Source organism: Nicotiana sylvestris, chromosome 2 (assembly GCF_000393655.2).
Source record: "Nicotiana sylvestris chromosome 2, ASM39365v2, whole genome shotgun sequence".
NCBI lineage: Eukaryota > Viridiplantae > Streptophyta > Magnoliopsida > Solanales > Solanaceae > Nicotiana > Nicotiana sylvestris.
This window is the reverse complement of record NC_091058.1, coordinates 86,640,402-86,665,272: the sequence shown is the minus strand read 5'-3', so window position 1 is coordinate 86,665,272 and position 24,871 is coordinate 86,640,402. Positions and strand designations below refer to the sequence as shown.

The window sequence follows — 24,871 nt, the reverse complement described above, 5'->3', positions numbered from 1 at the left end:
CAATTCTCATTCATGTTCTCTCAATTGCTCTTGACATTGGTTTTCCCGTACGGCACTGACAATCTAGTCTAGCGTACGGAGGGGACCTCAGTTGGCGGACAGCAACTGCACTGACATCAGTTGCTTAGCCTTACGTCGCCCTTCCAAGGAATCTCAGGAAGGCGCCGCGTAACAGTTGGTATCAGAGCCTAGGCTCGACATCGGACGAGGGAACGCATTGCCATTACCACCATTTCTGACCATGGTGAATCATGGGGACCGCATTGCGGCCCTTGAACAGACGGTTGACGGATTACTGCCCATCATGGATACGGTGCCTGAACTAAGAACCAGCCTAGGGCAAAGGTTGGATGACCTGGACCGCAGGGTGCTCCAGGCCGAAGTTGACATAGAAAACATCAGTCGTGACTCCGAGGGAGATCGGCAAACGGCAGCCACAGAGGCAGCCGAAATTTTTGGCAAATTCGAGGGACTCCAACAGGAGCGTGCCGAGGATTTAGCTTACAGGGCACAAGAGGCAGATAGGGTGACTGCCATGCAACAAACTATTGACGACTTGACAGACAAGCTCAATGTTGTCAATGCTGCCTTACAGGGCCTACTGCGAGGCGGTGGAAACCAGGTCGGGGGCGCTGCAAACCCCACCTCCGCGACACAAAAATTGAAAATTCCTGAGCCAAAGCCATACAGTGGAGCTAGGAATGCCAAGGAAGTGGAGAACTTCATTTTTGATGTCGAACAATATTTTGATGCTGTTGGGGGCCTAGAAGAAGCCAAGAAGGTAGCAACTGCTGCCATGTATCTTCAGGGTGATGCTAAACTCTGGTGGCGGGTGAAATACGAAGCCATCAAGGCCGGTGAAGATGCTCTCGAAACATGGGCAGAACTGAAGGCAGCCATCCGCCTACAATTCTTCCCCGAAAATGTTGAATACAATTCAAGGAGAAAGCTACGGGAGCTCCGTCAGACCAAATCTGTGCGGGACTACGTGCGGGAATTCTCCGCGCTCATGCTAAGCATACGCGACATGGGGGACAAAGACAAGCTCTTCACTTTCCTAGAAGGGCTGAAACCTTATGCCCGTATGGAGCTACAAAGACAACGGGTAGATACCCTGCCCAAGGCGATCCAAGCAGCTGAATGCCTTGGGGACTATCAAATGGAAGCTCGGAAGGATAGGCCTCAACCGCCTGCCCGAGCAGGATTCAAAGGGGGGCAGTCTAGCAATGGTGGCCCTAGCAGAAGTGGGGGAGATCGGAGCTCAACCAAACCTAAGGCTCCTTCCACAGGCAGCAACAGTGTTGCGTCTAACAACAATGATCGGGGGAGGAAGCCTCCTTCAGGATGCCGTCATTGCGGCGGACCACATTGGAACAATGAGTGCCCACATGCACAGATGAACGCCCATCAGACTTTTGATGATGGGACGGATGACGAATCAGACGATGCGGATCAGACTGAACCAGTAGGTGCTTTCAATGCAATTGTTGGCTCCATTTCTGAGGCATTAGCAGAGGCTAGTGCTGGTATCCGTAAGAAGAAGGACCCATGTCCAGTCACCAAGAAAGGGAAAAAGAAGGCGGATGATGAGACTCCTCTTAAGCACGAGAGGACCTTAATGTTCGTTGAGATGAAGGTGAATGGCAAGCCCATTCGGGCCATGGTAGACACGGGTGCTACCCACAACTACTTAGCCTCGACTCAGGTGGAGCGCCTTGGTCTAGTCGTAGGGAAAGGTAGAGGCCGTGTCAAGGCTATCAACTCACCTCCCCAGCCAGTGGGTGGAATAGCCAAAGAAGTACCGATGAAGCTTGGCCCTTACGAAGGAAAATTCAACTTGCGCGTGGTGATCATAGATGACTTCGAGTTGATAGTTGGATTGGAATTCCTGAGGCAAACCAACACCATGCCTGTACCGTATGCTGACATGTTACTGATGATGGGAGCAAACGGGGCCAAGCCCTGCGTTATCCCGTGCATGCCCATGAAGATGGCCGTTGAAAACATCTCGGCCTTGCAGTTGAAGAAGGGGGTCAAAAGAAACGAACCTACGTTCCTGGCAACCCTCTGCATCGAAGATGTAGAATGCTCCTCGGGTCCCATTCCTGAACCCGTGAAGGAGCTACTACTAGAGTTTGAAGATGTCATGCCACAAGACATGCCAAAGCGACTACCGCCTAGGCGCACTGTGGATCATGAAATTGAGCTGGTGCCGGGCGCGAAGCCACCTGCCCGGGCGCCTTACAGAATGTCACAACCCGAACTCACCGAGCTTCGGAGACAATTGACGGAAATGCTAGACACAGGGATTATCGTGCCCTCCAAATCCCCATACGGGTCCCCTGTGCTATTCCAAAAGAAACATGATGGTAGTCTACGACTCTGTGTGGACTATCGGGCTCTAAACAAAATTACTGTGAAGAACAAGTACCATATTCCGCTAATGGCAGACTTGTTCGATAGACTGGGTGGTGCGACGGTGTTCACCAAAATAGACCTGAAGACAGGTTATTGGCAAGTTCGGATTGCAGAGGGTGATGAGCACAAGACGACCTGTGTGACAAGATATGGGTTCGTACGATTTCCTGGTTATGCCATTCGGCTTGACTAACGCCCCAGCTACATTTTGCACTTTGATGAACCAAGTCTTCCGAGAGTACATTGATGAATTCGTGGTGGTCTACTTGGATGACATTGTGGTATATAGCCAAACATTGGAGGAACACCTGATGCACTTGCGGAAGGTCCTAGCTCGATTGCGGGAGCATGAACTATATGCAAAGCTATCTAAGTGCTCCTTTGCTCAAAAGCAAATTGACTTCCTCGGACATGTCATCGAGGAAGGGCGGATCAAGATGGACCAGCAGAAGATTCAGGCAATCACAAATTGGCCGCCACCTAAGGATATCCACGCCTTGAGGGCGTTCCTTGGTCTATGCAATTTCTATCGGAGATTCATGAAAAATTACTCCCTCATTGCAGTACCATTGATAGAACTCCTCAAGAAGGTCACGCCTTGGGAATGGGGACCCAAGCGAGCGGAGGCCTTCAACGCATTGAAAGCGGTTATGTCTAGTAGCCCCGTCTTGGCCCTTCCTGATCTGGCCAAGCCATTCGAAGTACAAACAGATGCATCTGACTATGCCCTCGGTGGCGTCCTGCTACAAGAAGGGCATCCTGTAGCGTATGAGAGTCGGAAGCTAAAAGATGCAGAGTGGCGCTATGCCGACCATGAGAAAGAATTATTGGTTGTTGTCTACTGCTTGCGCCTTTGGAGGCACTATCTGCTGAGAACCCCGTTCGTGGTCAAGACAGACAACACAACTGTTAGCCATTTCATGACCCAGCCGAAGTTGAATGGTCGACAGGCCAGGTGGCAGGAACTCCTAGCTGAATTCCACTTCAACCTGGAGTACCGAAGTGGGAAGACCAATCATGTTGCTGATGCACTCAGTCGGAGAGCTGATCTAGCATCGATGTGCTTACTCGCCACCCTAAGGGGGAGCGAAGTAGCCACCTCCATCACGGACCAGATACAAGATCTACTCATCAAAGACCCTGCTGCACAGTATTTGGTTGATTTGGTAGGACAAGGCAAGACTCGCCAGTTCTACATGGAAGATGGTTTTCTGAAAGTGAAAGGGAACCGACTTTATGTTCCTAAAGGAGGAGATCTACGAAGGACTCTTCTGGCGGAATGTCATGATACTCTGTGGGCCGGCCATCCCGGTGAAGAACGCACCATGGCGTTACTTCGCCGTGCATATTATTGGCCTCAAATGGCCGATGACGTTGCTCAGTATGTGAAGACTTGTCTAGTATGCCAGAAGGACAAGTCAGACCGCTTAACACAGGCGGGACTCTTGGAACCACTAGCTGTCCCAAAGAGACCTTGGGAAAGTGTTTCCCTGGATTTCATCACCGGATTGCCCAAGGTCGGAGATCTAACAACTATCTTGGTTGTGGTAGATCGGTTTTCCAAATATGCTACCTTTATTGCTGCCCCACAATATATATCAGCAGAAGATACAGCTCGACTCTTCTTCTCTCATGTCGTCAAATATTGGGGCCTACCCAAAGACATTGTTAGTGATCGTGACTCACGCTTCACTAGCAACTTTTGGACCCAACTCTTTAAGTGCCTTGGGTCGAAGCTGAGTCACAGCTCAAGTTTTCATCCGCAATCTGATGGCCAAACGGAGCGGTTCAATGGTATGTTGGAGGAATATCTCCGTCATTTTGTAATCGGATCGCAGAAGAATTGGGTGAAGCTTCTGGATGCTGCTCAACTGTGTTTTAATTCACAAAAGAGCTCTAGTACAAACAAAAGCGCTTTTGAAATTGTTACCGGACAGCAACCGCTACTCCCACACACAGTCAATGCACCAAATATGTCTAAATCTCCTCGAGCTGCTAGCTTCTCTAAAGAGTGGAAGCAAAATTTGGAGATAGTGCGGAGCTATCTTGTCAAGGCTCAAAAGCGGATGAAGAGGCATGCTGATCAGAATCGTCGCTTTGTTGAATACCAAGTAGGAGACAAAGTGATGGTCAAAATTCCAAAGCGTTACTTATTTGCGGGGGTCCATGACCCTCGCTTATTGCAAAATTATATCGGACCCTTGTCCATTGAAAGGCGTATTGGGAAAGTTGCATACCGGGTGGATACCCCAGCTTGGTGGAAAATTCATCTTGTCTTCCATGTCAGCCTCCTGAAACCTTTTCGGGAAGATACGGAGGATCCTTCAAGGATCCAGCTCACAATACCCAGTATTCGAGGGCCCAATTCAACCGGGAAAAGGCGTGTTGAAGCTATCCTTGATGATAGAGTGATTCATGCCTTAAGGAAAGATCACCAAGAGTTCTTGGTGAAATGGCAGGGCTGTGATGCAGAGGAGAACACTTGGGAGAGGGGAACAAACCTCAAAGCCTATAAGAGCCTAATTGAAGATTATCTTGCAAGTAAGGCACCGAGGACGTCGCCAACTCACCGTGGCGTCCTAGCAAGCCTTCCAATGCCTAGCACCACAGACGACCCCGTGGTCTTGGCCGTGCCAAGGGAAAAGCGCGCATGTGCCTCTGTCGCCCCAGCGATATCCCTCGCCAGCGCCCAACCGCAGGCAGATGCCAACAGCGCCGCGCGCGCAGACCCTGATGCCAAAGACTATGTTGCCGACAACGGATCTGTTTTCTGCCTTATAGCAAACTAAGTCTTTTTCATTGTAAATATAGAGTAGTTTTATTCCATGTACTTCCATTATATTTCTCTAGCTTAATCAAGTCTAGTCTTGTAGCTTTGGATTATTTTTTTAAGCATTATTAAGGGGGGATCAAGCAATCAAACTTTCTAGCAAGCAAACAATTCTCTGTACTGGTGTCTCTCCCCCTCGACACCGCGTTGCCTTTCTGTAATAGCTTTCATTAATGCAATCAAGCTTTCTTTCATTCTCAATTCTCATTCATGTTCTCTCAATTGCTCTTGACATTGGTTTTCCCGTACGGCACTGACAATCTAGTCTAGCGTACGGAGGGGACCTCAGTTGGCGGACAGCAACTGCACTGACATCAGTTGCTTAGCCTTACGTCGCCCTTCCAAGGAATCTCAGGAAGGCTCCACGTAACAGTACTCATGCACTTCCCTGCACATATTTTTCGTGTGCAGATCCAGGTACCCTTATTAGCCGCATTACCATTGAGACGAGACGGCCATAGAGACTTCAAAGTATATCTGCCATGTCCGCAGACCTCAAAGTTCCTATCTACTCTTCCTCATGATAAACACTTCTTGTATTTCCTTCTTTGTTAGATTCTGGAGATTAGAAGCATTGTTTTCTTCTTTAGCTTGTAACTTATGACATTCCTGGTTTTGGGAGAGTTTATGTACTGTTCAAAAGTGATTATTGTATATGCCAAGCGGCATCTCAATTCCTTATTTTAAGTTTACTTATTAGTCGATGGCTTTTATGTTTTTGTTCCTTTTTCCCGCAAATGTTAGGCTTACTTAGTCATAGAGACTAGGTGTAGTCACGACGGTTCATGAAGAGAGAACTAGGGTCGTGACATTTTGATACGAAAATTGCTTTCACTGCCTATAATAATACATTTGACGAAATGTACTCAAGTAAATACATTTAAAAAAGAAGAAGAAAGGGCATAGTCTTTATATGCTTGGCAAACTGGCAGTATGGTCTGGCAAGTTCAAATACTCTTTCCTAAATTCAACATAATTTGTTTTTTCAATTTCAACAAATATATGAAGAATTAACCTAAATAGTTTTTTTCTCAACTGTCTAAATTAAAAATAACCAAAAATATATATTTTATGTGTAATGTAATATGTACAAATGTATAGGGGCGGATGTAGAATTCAATGGACGGGTTCAATTGAACTCATAACTTTTAAGACGAAGCATAATTTTATATGTAAAAGTTAATAAAATTACAAAAACAATAGTTGATATGAACCCATAACTTTACAAATATAATGATTTCAATGTTAAAAATCTTAATTAAACCCATAAAATTTAAATTTTAGATCTGCTTCAGTTAAAATCTGTATAATCTATGTATACCGACTAATTAAGTAAAAATGAGTCTGAACGACTATTTACGTAAACATCTCACAAAATATCGCGCATACGCTATAGGGATTTTTACCTTCCTATACTATATATGAAAATTTTATTACCCTCCCTAATCAATTTTTAACTTAATTACATGGTCATACACAATTTACCAATTATATACAAATAAGTTTTAAATGAGTACCCTTTATATTAAGAATTGAATAAGGAATATCAGTTATTTTCTTATCCCTTTATACTTGCCCCCCTCCCCCCTCCCCCCTCCCCCTCCCCCTCCCCCTCCCCCTCCCCCTCCCCCTACTCTCCGTCTCTCTACTCTCCTTCTCTATTTTTTTCCCAATTTTTCTTCCTTTGATGTCTCTGTTTTTAATGCTTTCTTGTTGTATAGAGTTTTAATGGAATTCATCAATGGATTTCAATCGTTTTAACTTAGCAATTCCCATTCATATTCCACAATTGATGTTCGAATTAAAATTGTCAATAAATAAATTTTGAAGATGTTTGATTCTCCACCATTGACAATCATTAAAAAGCTTCGAGGCTTTAAATTAGAATTTGAATTTTCAAAACCATCATTTGTTTGGATTGGATGTTGTTGCAAACAATTGAGAATATTTTTTGGAGTTTATATCTCAATTTTGAGGGAGTTTGGTGAAGATTAGACTTGATTTTAGCCGAATTTCAGATTGAAAAACGAAGAAGAATAAGAAGAAGAACACATGACATACAATATACTTATGAAATTGTATTAAAGTTGTATTATAGTTATATTTAAGTTGTATTATGTTGTAGTTGTATTTTGTTTTATTTGAATGTTGTATAAAAGTTGAAAAATAGTTGTATAATGTTTGAATAGTTGTAAGAAATTTGTATTTAAGTTATAAATACTATCTTTTTACATAAAATTGTTGATATGTATTAAAATTGTATAAAGAGAGAAAATTTTTATTGAAATTTTAGAGAGAAAGAAGAACACACCACATATAAAATATATACAAATCAGATACAAAATACATACAAAAGACATATTGTATAATTTTTTCCTGAAAATTGTACTTAAGTTTTATGATGTTGTAGATGTATTTAAATGGGTAACTATAATGTATGAAAATTGTATATAAATTATAAACATGTTGTATCATATATTATTAGTTATATAAAATTTATTTTTAATTTATATATTATTATAGATGTATCAAATTTGAATCAAATTTGTACGGAATTTTATTTTTAATTTGTATATTATTGTACCATATAAATTTATCATTGTCGAATTTCTATTGATGTTGTTGCTGGTGCTACATCGACGGAGGTGGAGGCATTGAATATTTTACTTAATTTCGACTCACGTGTTCAGCCACCAAAATCAGCCACTTAAACCACTTTTAAACTCAACAAAATAGTCAACAAATCGCACACTTTTACACCTAAAACCAAGCTCAAAACTATCACGGCCCAAAATCTAACTAGTCGTAATGGTACCTAACCCAATCCGCTATGTAAACCAATTAACAACTATCCAAATTAATGAGATTATGCAAGAAAGAAATGATAATGAGATTGCTTTTATACAAGAATTTCCAAGGATTGGTAGTACAAATTATGAGCTTCTAAGATCTAGAATTTACAAAGCTAGTATGAAATAAAGTACATCATCTTTCGAAATATACATGAATAGATCTTTCATAAGTTAGAGCTACTATGAATAAGTGGCAGTTATAACCAGAACGTGGGTATATCTTCAAATCAAGCAACATCAGCAACTAACATTTGAACGCAAGGTGCAGAAGTATAGTATGAGTACAACCATTCCCATGTTCTCAATTAGTAACAAACCTAAGCTTAGGCTAAGAGTAGTGAAGAGCTGGAACTAAGGTCGGAGTCCAACACCAATAGCCAACAACTGTTCATAACAACATGATGAAAGTAATAAAAGAATTAACTCGGAGATAAAATGCTTAGCTCATTCACAGTTCCAAAAAATAGGTCTGCTTTTGAAGTATATCAGTGAAAATCCAAATCCTTTACCGGAATCGCCAAAAAAATATGAGTAAGTTTGAAAACTGTAATTTTTTCCAAAGCTTTCAACATGTAAATGTTTCGTTTTTAAATGGCATGAGAAAAATACATCTCTATGCATATATATCAATATGTGTGAGAAGTTATGAATGTCGTGATACCGTACAATATAAGAAAAATGCATCTCTATGCATGTACGCCAAATGTGCATGTCGAATGTGATGCAACTCAGTGATAAAACCATATGCATACTCTCAGAGTATCAATTCACTCAATCCTCCCAGTAACTCGGTCCTTATAGCCACTCATCCTCATACCCACTCAGTCCTCACAGTCACTCAATCCTCCCAATCACTCGGCACTTGCACTCAGCACTCGCGCTCAGTAGGTATCTGAGCTCACTAGGGGTGTGTACAGACTCCGGAGGGGCTCCTTCAGCCCAAGCGCTGTAATAAGCCAATCATGGCATGAATCAATAACATCTACTGCGGCGTGCAACCCGCTCCCATCATAAATCAATATCCTCACAATCATACCCTCGGCCTCGCTCGGTCATCAATCTCTCCAGTCCCTTGGGCTCACAATGTCATGAAAATTAGCCCAAAAATGATGATGTGGTGTATCAATAAATGGTGACAGAGACTGAGATATGATATGCAAATGAATGTGTATGACTGAGTATGTAATCGCAATGTAAGCAAATAACTAAACAGCAAAAATGACCTCGGTGGCTCCCAACTGAATAAACATGTAGCCTAGACATGGATTCTAACATGAATCACATCTCAAAATCTCTATTACATAGAGATTTCATGGTTGCAAATAAGACCAGGTAACTAAACAGCACCACAAAAATAACAGAGTCACAATTCACACTGTGCATGCCCACACGCCCATCACCTAGCATGTGCGTCACTTCAACACCAAACACATAACATATAACTCATGGTCTCATACCCTCTACACAAAGTTTAGAAATATTACTTACCTCGAACAAGCCAAATCCAATACCGTGCAAGCCAAATGATGCCCCAAAATACCATCATGCGCGTACCGAACTCCGAGCAGCTCAAAACTAGCCAAAAGAAACTCAAATACATCAATTAATGTCTAAAGAAACAATTCCAAATGACAAAGGTCGAATTATTAATCAAAAGCCCAAAATCAGCTAAAAATCAAACCCAGGCCCGTGCCCCGGAACCTCATGAAACTTATAAAATCTGATAACCTATTTAATTACGAGTCCAACCATATTAGTTTCACTTAAATCTGACTCCGAATCGATTTTCAAAACTCAAAATTTGCTCTATGAAACTTTAGCTAAAATCCCTCAATGTCTATTTTGGAACCCTCAATCAAATGCCGAAAACGAAGATAGATTCATGATATAAAATCAAAAATAAGTAAAGAACACTTAATCCAATCCATATGGTTAAAATCGCTTCAGATCGCCTCATTCCGAGCTCTATAGCTCCAATTATGCAAAAATGGTCATAACCCCCAAAATAGAGTACTTTATAACCACTGGGCAAAAATACTCTACGTGATCGCGAGACATCCTTCACGATCGCGAAGAACAAACTCAATAGCCTCTGAAAAATTCACTAGGCATTCACGAGCATCACCTGCGAACGCGATGAACATATGAACCTGCACTACGCAATCGCGACAAGAACAATGCGAACGCGAAGAAGAAACTTCTGCCCCCAGCTTCTCAACTCACCACTATGAGAACGTGGCTAAATCATGCGAATGCGATGCCCAATCTCCAGAGAATTATGCGAACGCGTAAATCTATTCGCGAATGCGGAGGAGGAACTACTCAGCTTCAAATTTTCCCTCACACGATCAAAAAAGAACACTGGGTGCACCAGACATCAGCAGAACCAGCAGTGAGAACATGAAGAAAAATAGTCTGAAATCAATCCGAAACACGCCCGAGCCCCTCGGGACCACGTTCGAACATCTCGACAAGTCCTATAACATAATACGAACTTACTCGGGGCCTCAAATCACACATAAAAACATCGAAACGATAAATCACACCTCAAGTCAAATTTAATTGAACTTTGAACTTTCAACTTCCAAAACTCACGCCGAACATATCAAATCCACCAGGAATGAATCCAAATTTTGCACACAAGTCCTAAATGACATAACGAATCTATTCCAATTCCCGGAACCACAATCCGAATCTGATATCCTCAAAGTCAACTCTCGGTCAAACTTATGAACTTTTCAAACCTTCAAATTTCCAACTTTCGCCAATTTGTGCTAAAACCTTCTAGAAACATCCAAATGCAAATTCGGGCATATGCCCAAGTCCGAAATCACCATCTGGACCTAATGAAAACATCAAAACTCCAATTTGAGGTCATATACTAAAAAGTCAAACTTGGTCAACTCTTCCAGCTTAAAGCTTCAACAATGAAATTAATTCTTCCAAATCAATTTCGAATAACCTGAAAACCAAAACCGATGATCCATACAAGTCATAATACATCATATGATGTTTCTCGAGACTTCAAATAGCTGGACGGAATGCAAATGCTCAAAAAGACCAGTTGGGTCGTTACATCCTCCCCCACTTAAACATATGTTTGTCCTCGAACGTGCCAAGAGTTGTTGCAAAACCATCAAACCGTTGTGTAACCTTACCATGCACATACCCGGGGGTGATCCCATGTCACCCTATCCCATATGGGCCCGAAACTGCAACTTAACTGAAGATCATTACGTCAACCTTAGCCCGTAAACCACAAAATCCAATTTCCAACATCCAAAATTTCCTATTAGACCCGAACCTCGCATATATACATTGTGTAAGTCAGAACAAGTTGTATCAAGCCATAATCATAACCCAAGATGTGGTCAGATGACAGACCACACCACTTGCATACTCGTAGCAAAATTTTCGATCACAGTAGATGTTCAAAACAATCCAATACTGGTAATAAACCTCATATGAAACAAAGCCTCGTTCTAAAACCTCTGTACACTACCGATGATGAAAGAAACACGCAGAAACTCACAACCATTCATCAGATCAACAAGTCATGGAACTCTCCCTCCTTCGACAAGAACTATAGCCAATTTCTAAGCTGACTTCTGATATTATCATTCCAAATATACCGCAATCAGATCTGATATCACTCATTCTAGGCCAGACGACCTCATCTTATCAAATACAAGCTTACTCTACTGACATGCCACGCAATACTACACATAGCCACAAACCGTGCAATCCATCCACCAATACGCAATAATGCAAATGTACTCAAGATAGAAAATGACTCAAACGAGAGAACCGTCCCAGGGGATCGATAAGTACTACCACAACACAATGCTAAAAAACCCATCACACACAGTAGAACCACAACACACAAATCTAACACATAGGATTATCTCTCTACATAACTATGTTGCAATGCGTGACCCCATCCAAATACTGGTCCATATGAAATACCTCAAGCCACCATGCTCAAAATCGATAACCACGTGCAATTTGGCATCATACCGAAGGGGCATGACTATAACCATGGAGAACAGATAACACAATACCACGGTCCAGAAGAACATAACCAATGCGCAATCAATCATTTAACACCCTAAAATCTATTTCGCTTTAAGTCCACTATAAGGCCCAAATAGAACGCACCTTGTATTCTTATAACCAACAAATCACAACTCCTCGTAGCATAGAGGAGTAACACATAAATCATATAAGAACACGAATAACCTAAAATCTAACCGAATGACACATCGCTCAACAGTAGCAGTACAGAGTCAACCAATCTAACCCAGTACAGAATGCACCTCCTCCTTAGGCCTACCAATGGCCCCCAGATTAACCCTGGTCATCCACAAATAGATACATAACCCTCCAAAAGTCCACAATGACTGAACCATAACACATACTATCATCTGGCTAGCTTTAGTCACATTTTCACAGTCCATAACCACGAAACAAACTGCTCTAGAGAACTCTCGTTCTCCAAATCCATAGAACACACGACCACCATATCTGATCCTAAATCCACCGCCCAACACATCTATCATACACGATCATCCCACAAGGAATACTTCTATAATTCTTCCGTGCCACAAAGAAAAATCTAAATAGCAACAGTCGATCAACCAGACAAGCACCGCAATACCAATGAAGCACTCGTAAGTCAAAACACAGTGCGCCTTCTGAAATGTATACTCTCCTCAAGCAATACCAAATAGTAATATAATTCACCTAGTCATCTGAAATCTTCTGTGTTGCCTAAGAATTCATGACCTTCCCTTCAAAACTGACATGTGACCTTGCACACGCAAATCTTAATCCCACTCAACATACCACATCAATCATGCCATCATATGAAAAGTACGAGGATCTCTTAATTAACTCTGAGAATGCACATTCAATTATCTAGGAACCTTCCATTTGATCTCATCCAGGAGAAAATTGCAATATGCAACATGTTCCTCACGCAAGTAGGAAATATACACCTCGAATCGTGGTAGTAGCCATCGAGAACTCGTTGAAACCCATTTGCACATAACTAGGCCATCCTAATTAAATCTCTCTAACTCAACCAAGCCACGCAGATCACCAGAACCCAAAAGCATTACCACAAAACACATGTAGAGACTCGCCAGATCAGAAGTACCCAAAGAACTGATCATATCCATTACTATGTTGATTCAACCTACTATCAAGTTGTCCTACTTCTCTGAGTTTCTTTTGAATTGCCTTCAAGTCGATACTTCTCCTTGCTCATATACCACAATTCTCAACCAAAACTCACCACACGAGGCCCTAACATAAAACCACACCGCCTTAAGGCCCATAAACCAATGTATCCCTTCTTAAGCACCACCAAAAGTACCACAACCGAGACACCCACTCTGAGAAGAGCTTCTGTGAATCCAAAATCATTTCCTTCACCCTCTTGATAATGAAATGTAAAATCTATAAAGATATAGAAATTCCACAAGTCTCGACACCATCCAACTTAAATCTCATATTCTATCCATACACAAATCCGCAAAAATCTCAATTGCTACATATAAATCTTGAATCTATTAGATCTTTCTCGAGAATCATCCACTCTGCTCAAATTTCAATTACACTGACCAAAGAGGCCGAACGACCTATGCCCAATTAGCACAATTACACCCAAAGATGTAATCCACACCTCTAAGCAACCGAATAAATTCCTACTCTATGGGCACTACATTTTTCACAGATAATAATTCAAATCATTCCATGATTCGTATATATCCATAAAGTGCAATGAACCATGCACCCAAAAATTCCTTACTTGAGTCATCCTCAAGACCAACTTCTGAAAGCCATAAACGATCCACAAGTATGCCTCAGACCAAAACCAATACAACACATAACCATGCAATCAAATCGTCAATAGTAGACTCCCCCACTTGGCTCAAATCCATAGAACAAAACACTCGATAACTCATAATGTCCATGCTCTATTACTGGCATAATCCCGCACCAAATTCAACTTAATCCCTCATAAGCTTATGTAACACAAACCCTCTAATACCTCGAATCATCTGCAAACCTCGGATTTATTCTCGTGACGATTAGGTCAACTATTACAACCGATCCAAACTTAAATCGCACAAGTACAGCCCATTGGTAGAAAGGAAAGCCTCCACACACAACATCATAAAAATCACACATCCGCAAATTACCCCGCAGGTGATAACCCACCTGCTTAGCCTCAAACCGACATCTTGTTATACCCTTTCATAGCCACAACTACTATGCAATCACATAACATCCCTGAGTTTGAACTCATCAATAAGACATGAGAAGCTAATTCGTTCCACAATTTAACAACATGAAAAATCTTTCAATACACTCATAACTCGAGACTATACGTCATATCAAGACAGAAATCAAGCACCCAATAGTCATTTTTACATCTCAAGCAAACTCTTCTCGTGACATTCAACCCATCTGAGCACATCCCGTAGTCATATCGTACTCATTATATAGCCATCCAACCACTCATCGAGCCACAAATACCACCCATAGGGACACTACTAGACATGTAAGTCCAAAAACACATGCTCACACAACCAAAATCCTCATGCTCAAGCTACGGTAAAAAACCAGCCTCAAGTCTTCCAAACTGGCCCATCATCAGCACCTAAAAATCACATCTCGCACCTCATCCGTGGAATCACAAACCATCGATGCATAGTTGATACCGAGCACTCATATGCGCATATGAATGCATGGAAGGAATTCAAAGAGTTACACTTCAAGTTGAATCAATATCGCACAATAAGGAAAGACAGATGGGAAGTTTATCCTAAATGCCATGTAGCCTCTCAAAGATAGGTATGGACGTCATCATACCGATCCGCAAGACTCTACTAGATACTTGCTCATGACTTGTAGAACCTATGAACTTAGTGCTCTGATACCAACTTGTCACGATCCAAAATTCAACTAGTCATGATGGCACCTAACCCAACCCTCTAGGTAAGCCAATTAACAACTATCCAAATTAATGAGATTTTTCAAGAAAAAAATGATAATAAAACTACTTTTATACAAAAATTCCTAAGAACTGGTAGTACAAATCATGCGCATTTAAGATTTAGAATTTACAAAGCTGGTATGAAATAAAGTACATCATCTGTCTGAAATATACATGAACAGATCTTTCATAAGTCTAGAGCTACCATGAACAAATGGCAGCTATAACTGAAACGCAGGTACATCTTCAAATCCAGCTCCCATCGAACACAGCAACATCAACAGCCAACATCTACACGTAAGGTGCAGAAGAGTAGTATGAGTACAACCAACCCCATGTACTAAGTAACAAATCTAACCTTAGATTGAAAGTAGTGCCGAGTTGGAACAAAGTTCGGAGTCCAACACCAATAGCTAAAAACAATTCATAACAACATAATGAAAGTAATAAAAGAAGTGACTCGGAGATAAAATGCTCAGCTCATTCACAGATACAGCAAATAGGTCTATTTTTGAAGTATTATCAGTGAAAACCCAAATCCTTTATCGAAATCGCCAAAAAAATACGAGTAAGTTTGAAAACTATAATTTTTTCCAAAACTTTCAACAGGTAAATGTTTCGTTTTCAAATGGCATGAGGAAAATACATGTTTATGCCTATATGTCAATATGTGTGAGAAGTCATGAATGTCATGATATCATACAACATGAGGAGAATGCATCTCTATGTCTGTATGTCAAGTGTGCATGTCGAATGCGATGCAACTCAGTGATAAAACCATATGCAAACTCTCAGAGTATCAATTCACTCGGTCTTCCCAGTAACTCAGTCCTCACAGCCACTCAGTCCTCACAGTCACTCAATCCTCCCAATCACTCGGTACTCGCAATCAGTAGGTACTTGTGCTCACTGGGGGGTGTACAGACTCTAGAGGGTCTCCTTCATCCCAAGCGTTATAATAAGTCAATCATGGCATGAATCAATAACATCTGTTGCGGCGTGCAGCCCACTCCGATCATAAATCAATATCCTCACAATCAGGTCATCGGCCTCGCTTAGTCATCAATCTCTCTCGTCTCTCAGGATCACAATGTCATAAAAATTATCCCAAAAATGATGATGTGATGTATCAATAAATGGTGACAGAGACAGAGATATGATATGTAAATGAATGTGTATGACTGAGTATGTAATTTCAATGTAAGCAAATAACTCAACAGCAAAAATGACCTCGGTGGTTCCCAACAAAATAATCATGTAGCTTAGACATGGTTTCTAACATGAATCACATCTCAAAAGCTCTAGTGCACAGAGATTGCATGGTTGCAGATAAGACCAGGTAACTACACAGTACCACAAAAATAACAAAGTCACAATTCACATGGTTCACGCCCACACGCCCGTCACCTAGCATGTGTGTCACCTCAACACCAAACACATAACACGTAATTTGGGGTTTTATACACTCAGCACCAAGTTTAGAAGTATTACTTACTTCGAACAAGCAAAATCCAATACCGAGCAAGCCAAACGATGCCTCAAAATGCCATCATGCGCATACCGACCTCCGAATTGCTCGAAACTAGCCAAAAGCAACTCAAATACATCAATCAATGCCTAAGGAAATAATTCCAAATGACAAAGGTCGAATCTTTAATCAAAAGCCCAAAATCGGCCAAAAGGTCAAACCTAGGCTTGCACCTCGGAACTCGATGAAACTTATAAAATTTGACAACTCATTCAGTTACGAGTCCAACCATACTAGTTTCACTCAACTCCGACTCCCAATCGATGTTCAAAACTCGAAAATTTGGTCCTTGAAGCTTTAGCCAAAAAACCATAATTTCTCTTTTGGAACCCTCAATAAAATGCCAAAAACGAAGATAGATTCATGATATAAAATTAAAAATGAGTACAGAACACTTACCCCAATCCATATGGTGAAAATCACTTCAAAATCGCCTCATTTCGAGCTCTACAGCTCTAATTATGCAAAAATGGCTGAAACCCCCGAAATAGAGTATTTATAATCACTAGGCAAAAATACTCTATGTGATCGCGGGACATGTTTCGCGATCGCGAAGAACAAACTCAACAGCCTCTAAAAAATACACTACGAGTTCGCAAAGCATCACCTGCGAACGCGATGAACACAGGATCCTACACTACGCGATCGCGACAAGAACAACGCGAACGCGAAGAAAACGCTTCTGCCCCCAGCTTCTCAACTCACCACTACGCGAATACGGGCTAAATTATGCGAACGCGATGCCCAATCTCCAGAAAATTATGCGAACGCGTAAAGCTACTCGCGAACGCGAAGGAGGAATTACTCAGCTTCAAATTTTCCCTTACACAATCGCGTCCCTCAATCCGCGATCGCGAAGAACACTGGGTGCACCAGACATCAGCAGAACCAGCAGTGAGAACATGAAGGAAAATAGCCCGAAATTATTCCGAAACACGCCCGAGCCCCTCGGGACCACGTTCGAACATCCCGACAAGTCATCTTTCAACTTCCAAAACTCGCACCGAACATATCAAATTCACCCGGAATGAACCAAAATTTTGCACATAAGTTCCAAATGACATAATAAAGCTATTCCAATTTTCGGAACCACAATCTGAATCTGATATCCTCAAATTCAACTCTCGGTCAAACGTATGAACATTCCAATCCTTCAAATTTCAAAATTTCACCATTGTGCCGAAACTTTCTAGAAACATCCAAATGAAAATACGGGCGTACGCCCGAGTCCGAAATCACCATCCGGACCTAACGAAATCATCAAATCTCTAATCCGAGATCAAAATACTAAAAAGTCAAACTTAGTCAATCTTACAACTTAAAGCTTCAACAATAAAATTTATTCTTCCAAATCGATTATGAATAACCTAAAAACCAAAACCGACGATTCACACAAGTCATAATACATCATACAATATTGCTCAAGACTTCAAATAGCTTAGCAGAATGCAAATGCTCAAAATGACTGATCGGGTCGTTACAAAAACTACCCATCAACAGCCGCAAAAATATGCTCGAAAATAGTCCAAAGAGCTTACAACAACCATGGAAAACCAATTGAAATTACATTAAAAACGCAGCTGAAAAACAACATAGGGAAAGAGGATTTTTTCCAATATTTTTCCACTTTAATATAAAAGGAAAATAGTGAAACTAAATCCACTATTTTAAGGCACTAGTAATGGATTGTGTGTGTGTGTGTATATATGTATATATAGTGAGAGAGAGAGAATAGTGAAAGAGGAGAGGAGAGAAAAAAGTAAAAGGGTGTAACTAAATCCTCTAATTTAAGGCATTAATAATGAAATATATATATATAATTTGTGAGTAATTCTTATTTAGGTAGGTAATATATAAAATTAGAATAATTTTAGTAAATAAATTTCAAATATTGTATAGGAAGGTAAAAATCCTTATGCTATATCCATTTTACTCCTGAATAGATGGGCCAAGTGTTAGGAGCTTAGGTAAAAATTGCACGGGGCGCTCTATTTGGTCGCCCCCATTTAACATGTACCCATTTTTTTAAAACTTTTAACTTGTACCCACTTTTTAAACAACTTCAGCCCCCTTTCTCCTCCTCCTTTGTTTTATTCTTTCTTCTTCTACAATGATGACTTCAACATTGCTCTCTTTGATTAATGAAGCTAAAGCAAATATACTGAGGACTTCCACTTGGATTATTATAACATTAAAAATCCCAAACCAAGAGACAATAAAAGTTCTTTGAAATTTCAGTTCTGTATTTGTGCGGTGGAACAAACTAAAGTGGCATATGTCAAGCCGTTAATATTATTAAATACATTATGTCGTCTCTTTTTACAATGATTCAGAACAATACAGAGGAGATGGAGGTGATGGTAATGGACATTGGGTTTATGATAAGGTACAATATTTCCAAAATTAATGAAAACTACCTTTTCTCATTACATATAAGACATATTGCTTATTAGTCCAATGCATTGACAAACTTAAACATGAGTGAAAACTATGGATACCTTGTATACTGCAACATATTGGACAAAAGAAAGAAGAGTTTGGATCAGATAGCATAAAACATGCTGAAGTTAATCAAATATAGAACAAAAACTTCAGCTCTAGAGCTGAAGTTCCCCAGTTACAAAGACAAAAACTTCAGCTCTAGAGTTGAAATTCCCTAGTTACAAAACAAAAACTTCAGCTCTAGAGCTGAAGTTCGCCAGTTACAAAACAAAAATTTCAGCTCTAGAGCTGAAGTTCGTCAGTTACAAAAACAAAAACATCAGGTCTTGAGCTGAAGTTCGCGAGTTACTAAGTAAAAACACAAAAACAAAAACTTCAGCTCTAGAGCTGAAGTTCGCGAGTTACAAAACAAAAACTTCAGCTCTAGAGCTGAAGTTCGCCAGTTATAAAACAAAAACTTCAGCTCTAGAGTTGAACTTCAAGCCCGGCTACTAGAATGTTGAAGTTTTGCGTGATTGTCTTTGCTACTTCAGCCCAGTATGCTGAAGTTATGCAAAAAAGTGGGTACACTTGCAATTTTTTTTTTGCAAAACGGGCACAAGTTAAAACGTGACACAAAAAACGGATATATATGCAAATTCCCCTTAGGTAAAAATTGCACGGGGCGCCCTATTTGGTCGCTCACATTTAACCTATACCCATTTTTTTAAAACTTTTAACTTGTACCCACTTTTTAAATAACTTCAGCCCCCTTTCTCCTCCTCCTTCGTTTTCTTCTTTCTTCTTCTACAACGATGACTTCAACATTGCTCTCTTTGATTAATGAAGCTAAAGCAAATATATTGAGGACTTCTACTTGGATTATTATAACATTAAAAATCCCAAACCAAGAGACAATAAAAGTTCTTTGAAATTTCAGTTCTGTATTTGTGAATTTCGGTGAAACAAACTAAAGTGGCAAATGTCAAGCTGGTAATATTATTAAATACATTATGTCGTCTCCTTTTACAATAATTCAGAACAGTACAGAGGAGATGGAGGTGATGGTAATGGACATTGGGTTTATGATAAGGTACAATATTTCCAAAATTAAGGAAACTACCTTTTCTCATTACATACAAGATATATTGCTTATTAGTCCAATGTGTTGACAAACTTAAACGTGAGTGAAAACTACGGATACCTTGTATACTGCGTACATATTGGACAAAAGAAAGAAGAGTTTGGATCAGATAGCATAAAACATGCTGAAGTTAATCAAATATAGAACAAAAATTTCAGCTCTAGAGCTAAAGTTCCTCAGTTACAAACCAAAAACTTCAGCTCTAGAGCTGAAGTTCGCCAGTTACAAAATAGAAACTTCAACTCTAGAGCTGAAGTTTGCCAGTTACAAAACAAAAACTTCAGTTCGCTAGTTACAAAACAAAAACACAAAAACAAAAACTTCAACTCTAGAGCTGAAGTTCGCGAGTTACAAAACAAAAACTTCACAAGTTACAAAACAAAAACTTCGGCTCTAGAGCTGAACTTCAGGCCCGGCTACTAGAATGATGAAGTTTTGCGTGATTGTCTTTGCTACTTCAGTCTCGTATGCTGAAGTTATGCGAAAAACGGGTACGCTTGCAATTTTTTTTTTGCAAAACGAATACAAATTAAAACGTGATACAAAAAACGGATATAGATACAAATGGCCCGGAGCTTAGGCCTAATGTTAAAGGCTTCTGATGGGCTTAGTTATATCATATGTGGGCTGCTCTTGGACTTGCTTGCGGTTAAGCTTTCAATTCGGAAGAGGACATGCGAGTTCACCACATGTCACAGAACCAGTGGTCAAATCCAGATTGTTCTAATCATTGGATCAACCGCCACAAACGAAACGTCGTACATCGTACAGCTTAATCTAAGTCGGCTATGTTTTCCTCCTACGATTTTGTAGCCGCCACGCAAAAAGTTCTTATCTTAGTCGGTTACCATCTTATATATAGGCTTTATATTCCCTCAACTACAACACCAACTATTGAGATTCTACAATCTCAGCTGTCGCGTTGGCTGCTCTGATAAGATGGTCTCTCCTGCCTTCTTTGCCTCTGGTAAGAATCATGGTTACATAGATTTCTTTTGCTTATCTTGTTGGTACTTGATTGGCAATTGCTGGAGGTTTCCGCTGTTATGCTCAATTGTTTCCGGGGTTTGCCGTTCAGGAAAGTTTTTGGCTCAAAAAGCTGGAATGCAGACAAATTAAAATTCTTTGCGTGGTTTGCTGGATTTTCCATATTGTAAGATGTGAATCAAGGTTATGTATTCAGAAGCGTGGAGAACATCCGTAGGAATTTTCTCATGTTGAATGAAGATGTAATAGGTATAATGGGGACATAAAAGGCCTAATTTCAGGGGGTCAAGTCCCTTTTAAATTACTCTCTGTTACAACTCTGGCCTTTGCCATGTCGGGTGCGCTCTCATGGCAGGTCGCTCACTTAATAAAGATTTGTTTTTGCGGGTTTTGGGGTGGAGATAGCACGGGAACTTTTTGGCCCGGGATCTCTACCCTCATTTCTGTGTGTGTGTGTGTTTTCTTGCTTCTCTAATTCTTCTCTGCTCCTTACGCTCTACGTAGATGCATAAATTGATCGTCTGACCTAAGTGCAAATTCTCAACGAACTATATATCCTTAGTTCGCAGCCCATCTCAGGTACACAACACGTTTCTGGTTGAACTTGCAATTGATTATAATGCATAGTGTTAAGGCAATAAGAGCTTATATTTTGATTCATGCCTACTAGAATTATTCCAAGTATTGTCAATTGAAGCAACCCAAACACAAGACGTTTCTACTTAATTTGCAATTGATATGTTATATGCATACTTGTCAGAAAACAAGAGCGAGTAATATTATTATGCTTAGCAGAATTATTCTAAATTCATTGCAATGGAAGCAACACCTAATTCGGGTTTAATATATGTCGCAAGTTTGTGCAGTTAGCGCTGTAGTGGATGGCGAATGCGATCTCCCATCTCCCAAAGTGTCGGACATGAATTTCATCACAGTTGTAACCCCAAAATTAGTAAACCAATTATCCTGTGAAATTGCTTGCTACGGTATCCACGTGAACTTATCTATCTAATCAGCTAAGCAACTTCTAAGTGGGTTGTTTGTACATTGGCAGCTGGACCTCAGGTATGCATTGTAGGCTTGTAATTTTGATTTTGCCCAAATTCACAACTAATAATGCATGTAAGACGCAGAAAACTAAATAATGTATAGTGCTTTCAACTTGATGCGTCTATAATTTGATAAAGCGATTACCTACATACAGATGTGATCTACAGACTTGAATTTTAATTGCAGCAGAATGAAGAGCCGAATATCTGCTAGTTATAGAGTATCCAAACTGGTATTGATTTTTCCTTTCAATGTTGTCAGTTATCTGACACTTCTGCATTAGAGGTGTCATTGCTCTTCTTTATCATTCACCATATATTATTATGAGCCCTAGTGAATTTGTGATGAATCTTCGGAACAAAAGAAAAAGAATTGCGATGAATCTTGGAGAATTTCAAATATTAGTTGGAGGTCTGCAATGGTTAGAACTTTCTGCAACCGAAAACTAGAGAGTTCACCTGCATCACTTTGTAAATCTGGTATTGGTGGCCATCATTCTGATTTCTAGTTATCGGTTGAAATTTCTTTGCTGTAGTAAGATTTTGTCTGCTAAACTTGAATGCAATTGGTATCACATTCGTGGAGGGCTGGCATTGGTGGCTGTTGTTCCAATTATCTTTTACCAATACAGAGGATATGCCAGAATTACTTTAGCAGTAGTATGAAATTTGAAGGTTAGATAGCGATCATGTTTTCAGTTCAAATAAATGAGGTGAAATTGCTGTTGTATAGAACAACTTAATTATAGTGATACTTCTGCATATCTAAAGATTTTGAGGATGTATGTTATAATCAATTTAATTTGCTGTTTGAGCTATCCATTCTAGTACTGTAGATGTGCTTTAGCACCAGGTGCTCGGGTTGCTTTTTGCGTGTTTCATTGTAGGCTTTGGGTTTGTAGATAAGCAGAGGTTTCTGTTACTGTGCTTTGGTAGTAGTAGATTGTTGGTAAATCCATTGTTATGTCGAACAGTGAGCAAGTACAAGATGGAAGGTCTCTTTTCCTGTGTAGAGAGGGTGCAGATGTCTCGTACACAACAGCAAGGGCGAATGTTGTTCAAGATTTTTGTTTTTGTTGCTGTGCAAGCTTTTCTTCGGCTGGTAGCTGGGTAAAACAAGCTATTCATGGGGTTGAGTTTGGTCAATGATAATGTTTGGCTGCAAAAGATACTTGTACTTCTTCAGGTATTGCTTTTCGAGTGTGATTCTGTTCCTTTTACTTTCTTTTTTGCTGGTAAATTTGTCTCATCCAGTTTATGGAGGTATTGCATTCTATAATATGAACCGTGATGCATTTTTTAAGTGAGTGTATGTTTGATCAGAGAATCAAGGCAAAACCACAAAAAAGAGTCAAGAGGCTAACTTGGAAAGTCAGTCAGAAAGAAAACAGAAGGAGAGGAATAGCTAGATGTTCTAAGAAAATCAAAATGACTCCGTGGAAAGTTCTGTGTAAGACCCATATGAGGTATTCATGTTTACATGGTAATTATCGATTAATTGAGAAATAAAATATGAGAGGCACCCCAGATGAACTGGCAAGCAATGTGTTTATTTCACACATGGAAAATAAGATTTTTGGCAATGTGCTGGGCAATCTGGATGTCACAATGTATTAGTACAGCAGCAGAAACAGATAGCCCATCATACAGGTTTAAGTAAAGCTGCTTAGTCAACCTCAACATAAGATAATAAAACAGTGGGATCAATCTCTTGGACTTCAAACAGATAAAAGGCCGAGGAATTGTAATGAAATACTAACTAGTAATAACACTCTAGAAATAGGAGCAGTCTAAACCCATGTTGCGCGGACTCTCCAAATTGTTGTCGCACCCATGTCGGATCCGACACGCACCCGGAGACATTTTCGGAGAGTCCGAGCAACATAGGTCTAAACCGAGTTAAGGCCAGCCTCGAAAATAGAAACTGTACTGCTGAGTGTTGAATTATACTTAACAATATTGCTAGGACAAGTTCATTCAGCAGATGTCACAGAAAATATGACAGCACTTAAACGACCCTTGCAAGGCTGAGGAAGTGATTGAGATGTCGAATTGTGAAGGAAATATCAGGCTGGGTGTAGTGCGGAAAATTCAACTTTGCAACCGGATAATCTGACTGAAGAATCCAAAGAAACAACAACTGGGAGGTTAAAAAGATTCCGGTGTGTTTGTGTTGATTGACAACATAACTCTGTGGGAGCTGAGGGATTTCATCTAAGGCAAAGGAAATAAAGAACAAGTCATACACCTTCTTGATCCTGTACAATTCATTTAGGAGAGACCTCAGGGCGAGCATTTAAGCATCATGATTACTAGCCAAAATATGTGAGAGACAATGTGACAAGAGGTTTCGTAGAGTTGTGGAAAAAACATTTGCATTCGGGGATGAATGATACACCTATTTTGAACCTCTTTATCCAAGGACTTCAAAGGCAAAATTAAAGGACATACTCTACAAGAGATGTAATGTAAGCCGATACAGGACAGGGTATTCATATGTTATTCCTATTTTTTACATTTTTAGGAAGGCTGTCGATGATAGGCTGTAATTACGTATTTTAGTCGATTATTACACTCCAATTTACTGCACTTTAGTTGAGTTTGCGCTTTAATCGCTAGTGTTTTGCACTAATTGTGTG

General features: G+C 40.2%; 1 protein-coding gene across 13 annotated transcripts in view; it reads left to right on the top strand.

Annotated features, from left to right (window-relative positions):
• The first annotated feature begins 20,890 nt into the window (after positions 1-20,890).
• The window catches only part of LOC104247357 (uncharacterized), a 24,228-nt gene continuing 20,247 nt past the window's right edge, over positions 20,891-24,871 (top strand). The window contains exons 1-4 of one of the 13 annotated variants that reach the window (XM_070168055.1): positions 20,891-21,163; positions 21,275-21,432; positions 21,688-21,762; positions 22,050-23,418. The gene's annotated coding sequence lies outside the window, so the exon portion shown is untranslated. Of the gene's footprint in view, positions 21,164-21,274; positions 24,865-24,871 lie in introns of those variants that run through there. The other 12 variants (XM_070168054.1, XM_070168053.1, XR_011405389.1 and 9 more) reach the window with 12 other exon arrangements.